Source organism: Phalacrocorax carbo, unplaced genomic scaffold (assembly GCF_963921805.1).
Source record: "Phalacrocorax carbo unplaced genomic scaffold, bPhaCar2.1 SCAFFOLD_53, whole genome shotgun sequence".
NCBI lineage: Eukaryota > Metazoa > Chordata > Aves > Suliformes > Phalacrocoracidae > Phalacrocorax > Phalacrocorax carbo.
Window position 1 is genome coordinate 344,384 of NW_026990488.1, and position 5,837 is coordinate 350,220.

The following is a 5,837-nucleotide window of genomic DNA, read 5'->3' on the forward strand; positions in this document are numbered from 1 at the left end:
ATCCGCTCCGGTTTTTGCACGGCGGCCCCGATCCGGTCCGGTTTTTGCGCGGCGGCCCGTTCCGCGGGCCGGATCCGCTCTGGTTTTTGCGCGGCGGCCCCGATCCGCTCCGGTTTTTGTGCGGCAGCCCGTTCCGCGGGCCGCATCCGGTCCGGTTTTTGCGCGGCGGCCCCGATCCGCTCCGGTTTTTGCGCGGCGGCCCAGATCCGGTCCGGTTTTTGCGCGGCGGCCCGTTCCGTGCGCCGCATCCGCTCCGGTTTTTGCGCGGCGGCCCCGATCCGGTCCGGTTTTTGCGCGGCGGCCCGTTCCGCGGGCCGGATCCTCTCCGGTTTTTGCGCGGCGGCCCCGATCCGCTCCGGTTTTTGCGCGGCGGCCCCTATCCGCTCCGGTTTTTGCGCGGCGGCCCGTTCCGCGGGCCCTATCCGCTCCGGTTTTTGCGCGGCGGCCCCGAGCCGCTCCGGTTTTTGCGCGGCAGCCCGTTCCGCGGGCCGGAGCCGGTCCGGTTTTTGCGCGGCGGCCCCGATACGGTCTGGTTTTTGCGCGGCGGCCCGTTCCGCGGGCCGGAGCCGGTCCGGTTTTTGCACGGCGGCCCCGATCCGCTCCGGTTTTTGCGCGGCGGCCCGTTCCGCGGGCCGGATCCGGTCCGGTTTTTGCGCGGCGGCCCCGATCCGCTCCGGTTTTTGCGCGGCGGCCCGTTCCGCGGGCTGGATCCGCTCCGGTTTTTGCGCGGTGACCCCGATCCGGTCCGGTTTTTGCGCGGCGGCCCGTTCCGCGGGCCGGATCCGCTCCGGTTTTTGCGCGGCGGCCCCGAGCCGGTCTGGTTTTTGCGCGGCGGTCCGTTCCGCGGACCGCATCCACTCCGGTTTTTGCGCGGCGGCCCCGAGCCGGTCCGGTTTTTGCGCGGCGGCCCCGATCCGGTCCGGTTTTTGCGCGGTGGCCCGTTCCGCGGGCCGGAGCCGGTCCGGTTTTTGCGCGGCGGCCCCGATCCGGTCCGGTTTTTGCGCGGCGGCCCGTTCCGCGGGCCGCATCCGCTCCGGTTTTTGCGCGGCGGCCTGTTCCGCTGGCCGCATCCGGTCCGGTTTTTGTGCGGCGGCCCCGATACGGTCCGGTTTTTGCGCGGCGGCCCGTTCCGCGGGCTGGATCCGCTCCGGTTTTTGCGCGGCGGCCCCGATGCGCTCCGGTTTTTGTGCGGCGGCCCGTTCCGTGGGCCGGATCAGCTCCGGTTTTTGCGCGGCGGCCGCGATACGGTCCGGTTTTTGCGCGGCAGCCCGTTCCGCGGGCCGGAGCCGGTCCGGTTTTTGCACGGCGGCACCAATCCGGTCCGGTTTTTGCGCGGCGGCCGGTTCCGCGGGCCGGATCCGCTCCAGTTTTTGCGCGGCGGCCGCAGTCCGGTCCGGTTTTTGCGCGGTGGCCACGAGCCGGTCCGGTTTTTGCGCCGCGGCCCGTTATGCGGGCCGGTTCCGCTCCGGTTTTTGCGCGGCGTCCACGATCCGCTCCGGTTTTTGCGCGGCGGCCCGTTCCGCGGGGTGCATCCGCTCCGGTTTTTGCGCGGCGGCCCGTTCCGCGGGCCGGATCCGGTCCGGTTTTTGCACGGCAGCCCCGATCCTGTCCGGTTTTTGTGCGGCGGCCCGTTCCGTGGGCCGGATCCGGTCCGGTTTTTGCGCGGCGGCCCCGAGCCGGTCTGGTTTTTGCGCGGCGGCCCGTTCCGTGGGCCGCATCCGGTCCGGTTTTTGCGCGGCGGCCCCGAGCCGCTCCGGTTTTTGCGCGGCGGCCCGTTCCGCGGGCCGGATCCGCTCCGGTTTTTGCACGGCGGCCCCGATCCGGTCCGGTTTTTGCGCGGCGGCCCGTTCCGCGGGCCGGATCCGCTCTGGTTTTTGCGCGGCGGCCCCGATCCGCTCCGGTTTTTGTGCGGCAGCCCGTTCCGCGGGCCGCATCCGGTCCGGTTTTTGCGCGGCGGCCCCGATCCGCTCCGGTTTTTGCGCGGCGGCCCAGATCCGGTCCGGTTTTTGCGCGGCGGCCCGTTCCGTGCGCCGCATCCGCTCCGGTTTTTGCGCGGCGGCCCCGATCCGGTCCGGTTTTTGCGCGGCGGCCCGTTCCGCGGGCCGGATCCGCTCCGGTTTTTGCGCGGCGGCCCCGATCCGCTCCGGTTTTTGCGCGGCGGCCCGTTCCGCGGGCCGCATCCGCTCCGGTTTTTGCGCGGCGGCCCCGATCCGCTCCGGTTTTTGCGCGGCGGCCCGTTCCGAGGGCCGGATCCAGTCCGGTTTTTGCGCGGTGGCCCCGATCCGCTCCGGTTTTTGCGCGGCGGCCCGTTCTGCGGGCCGGATCCGCTCCGGTTTTTGCGCGGCAGCCCCGATCCGGTCCGGTTTTTGCGCGGCAGCCCGTTCCGCGGGCCGGAGCCGGTCCGGTTTTTGCACGGCGGCCCCGATCCGGTCCGGTTTTTGCGCGGCGGCCCGTTCCGCGGGCCCCGATCCGCTCCGGTTTTTGCGCGGCGGCCCCTATCCGCTCCGGTTTTTGCGCGGCGGCCCGTTCCGCGGGCCGGATCCGGTCCGGTTTTTGCGCGGCGGCCCCGAGCCGCTCCGGTTTTTGCGCCTCAGCCCGTTCCGCGGGCCGGAGCCGGTCCGGTTTTTGCGCGGCGGCCCCGATACGGTCTGGTTTTTGCGCGGCGGCCCGTTCCGCGGACCGGAGCCGGTCCGGTTTTTGCACGGCGGCCCCGATCCGCTCCGGTTTTTGCGCGGCGGCCCGTTCCGCGGGCCGGATCCGGTCCGGTTTTTGCGCGGCGGCCCCGATCCGCTCCGGTTTTTGCGCGGCGGCCCGTTCCGCGGGCTGGATCCGCTCCGGTTTTTGCGCGGTGACCCCGATCCGGTCCGGTTTTTGCGCGGCGGCCCGTTCCGCGGGCCGGATCCGCTCCGGTTTTTGCGCGGCGGCCCCGAGCCGGTCTGGTTTTTGCGCGGCGGTCCGTTCCGCGGGCCGCATCCGCTCCGGTTTTTGCGCGGCGGCCCCGAGCCGGTCCGGTTTTTGCGCGGCGGCCCGTTCCGATGGCCGCATCCGCTCCGGTTTTTGCGCGGCGGCCCCGATACGGTCCGGTTTTTGCGCGGCGGCCCCGATCCGGTCCGGTTTTTGCGCGGCGGCCCGTTCCGCGGGCCGCATCCGCTCCGGTTTTTGCGCGACGGCCTGTTCCGCTGGCCGCATCCGGTCCGGTTTTTGTGCGGCGGCCCCGATACGGTCCGGTTTTTGCGCGGCGGCCCGTTCCGCGGGCTGGATCCGCTCCGGTTTTTGCGCGGCGGCCCCGATCCGCTCCGGTTTTTGTGCGGCGGCCCGTTCCGTGGGCCGGATCAGCTCCGGTTTTTGCGCGGCGGCCGCGATACGGTCCGGTTTTTGCGCGGCAGCCCGTTCCGCGGGCCGGAGCCGGTCCGGTTTTTGCACGGCGGCACCAATCCGGTCCGGTTTTTGCGCGGCGGCCGGTTCCGCGGGCCGGATCCGCTCCAGTTTTTGCGCGGCGGCCGCAGTCCGGTCCGGTTTTTGCGCGGTGGCCCCGAGCCGGTCCGGTTTTTTGCGCCGCGGCCCGTTATGCGGGCCGGTTCCGCTCCGGTTTTTGCGCGGCGTCCACGATCCGCTCCGGTTTTTGCGCGGCGGCCCGTTCCGCGGGGTGCATCCGCTCCGGTTTTTGCGCGGCGGCCCGTTCCGCGGGCCGGATCCGGTCCGGTTTTTGCACGGCAGCCCCGATCCTGTCCGGTTTTTGTGCGGCGGCCCGTTCCGTGGGCCGGATCCGGTCCGGTTTTTGCGCGGCGGCCCCGAGCCGGTCTGGTTTTTGCGCGGCGGCCCGTTCCGTGGGCCGCATCCGGTCCGGTTTTTGCGCGGCGGCCCCGAGCCGGTCCGGTTTTTGCGCGGCGGCCCGTTCCGCGGGCCGGATCCGCTCCGGTTTTTGCACGGCGGCCCCGATCCGGTCCGGTTTTTGCGCGGCGGCCCGTTCCGCGGGCCGGATCCGCTCTGGTTTTTGCGCGGCGGCCCCGATCCGCTCCGGTTTTTGTGCGGCAGCCCGTTCCGCGGGCCGCATCCGGTCCGGTTTTTGCGCGGCGGCCCCGATCCGCTCCGGTTTTTGCGCGGCGGCCCAGATCCGGTCCGGTTTTTGCGCGGCGGCCCGTTCCGTGCGCCGCATCCGCTCCGGTTTTTGCGCGGCGGCCCCGATCCGGTCCGGTTTTTGCGCGGCGGCCCGTTCCGCGGGCCGGATCCGCTCCGGTTTTTGCGCGGCGGCCCCGATCCGCTCCGGTTTTTGCGCGGCGGCCCGTTCCGCGGGCCGCATCCGCTCCGGTTTTTGCGCGGCGGCCCCGATCCGGTCCGGTTTTTTGCGCGGAGGCCCGTTCCGCGGGCCGGATCCGCTCCGGTTTTTGCGCGGCAGCCCCGATCCGGTCCGGTTTTTGCGCGGCAGCCCGTTCCGCGGGCCGGAGCCGGTCCGGTTTTTGCACGGCGGCCCCGATCCGCTCCGGTTTTTGCGCGGCGGCCCGTTCCGCGGGCCGGATCCGCTCTGGTTTTTGCGCGGCGGCCCGTTCCACGGGACGGATCCAGTCCTGTTTTTGCGCGGCAGCCCCGATCATGTCCGGTTTTTGCGCGGCGGCCCGTTCCGCGGGCCGGATCCGGTCCGGTTTTTGCGCGGCGGCCCCGAGCCGGTCTGGTTTTTGCGCGGCGGCCCGTTCCGTGCGCCGCATCCGGTCCGGTTTTTGCGCGGCGGCCCCGATCCGGTCTGGTTTTTGCGCGGCGGCCCCTTCCGCGGGCCGGATCCAGTCCGGTTTTTGCGCGGCAGCCCCGATCATGTCCGGTTTTTGCGCGGCGGCCCGTTCCGCGGGCCGCATCCGGTCCGGTTTTTGCACGGCGGCCCCGAGCCGGTCTGGTTTTTGCGCGGCGGCCCGTTCCGTGGGCCGGATCCGGTCCGGTTTTTGCGCGGCGGCCCCGATCCGGTCCGGTTTTTGCGCGGCGGCCCGTTCCGCGGGCCGGATCCGCTCCGGTTTTTGCGCGGCGGCCCCGATCCGCTCCGGTTTTTGTGCGGCAGCCCGTTCCGCGGACCGGATCTGGTCCGGTTTTTGCACGGCGGCCCCCATCCGCTCCGGTTTTTGCGCGGCGGCCCGTTCCGCGGGCTGGATCCGGTCCGGTTTTTGCGCGGCGGCCCCGAGCCGCTCCGGTTTTTGCGCGGCGGCCCGTTCCGCGGGCCGCATCCGCTCCGGTTTTTGCGCGGCGGCCCCGATCCGCTCCGGTTTTTGCGCGGCGGCCCGTTCCGCGGGCCGGATCCAGTCCGGTTTTTGCGCGGTGGCCCCGATCCGCTCCGGTTTTTGCGCGGGGGCCCGTTCTGCGGGCCGGATCCGCTCCGGTTTTTGCGCGGCAGCCCCGATCCGGTCCGGTTTTTGCGCGGCAGCCCGTTCCGCGGGCCGGAGCCGGTCCGGTTTTTGCACGGCGGCCCCGATCCGGTCCGGTTTTTGCGCGGCGGCCCGTTCCGCGGGCCCCGATCCGCTCCGGTTTTTGCGCGGCGGCCCCTATCCGCTCCGGTTTTTGCGCGGCGGCCCGTTCCGCGGGCCGGATCCGCTCCGGTTTTTGCGCGGCGGCCCCGAGCCGGTCTGGTTTTTGCGCGGCGGTCCGTTCCGCGGGCCGCATCCGCTCCGGTTTTTGCGCGGCGGCCCCGAGCCGGTCCGGTTTTTGCGCGGCGGCCCGTTCCGATGGCCGCATCCGCTCCGGTTTTTGCGCGGCGGCCCCGATCCGGTCCGGTTTTTGCGCGGCGGCCCGTTCCGCGGGCCGCATCCTCTCCGGTTTTTGCGCGGCGGCCTGTTCCGCTGACCGCATCCGGTCCGGTT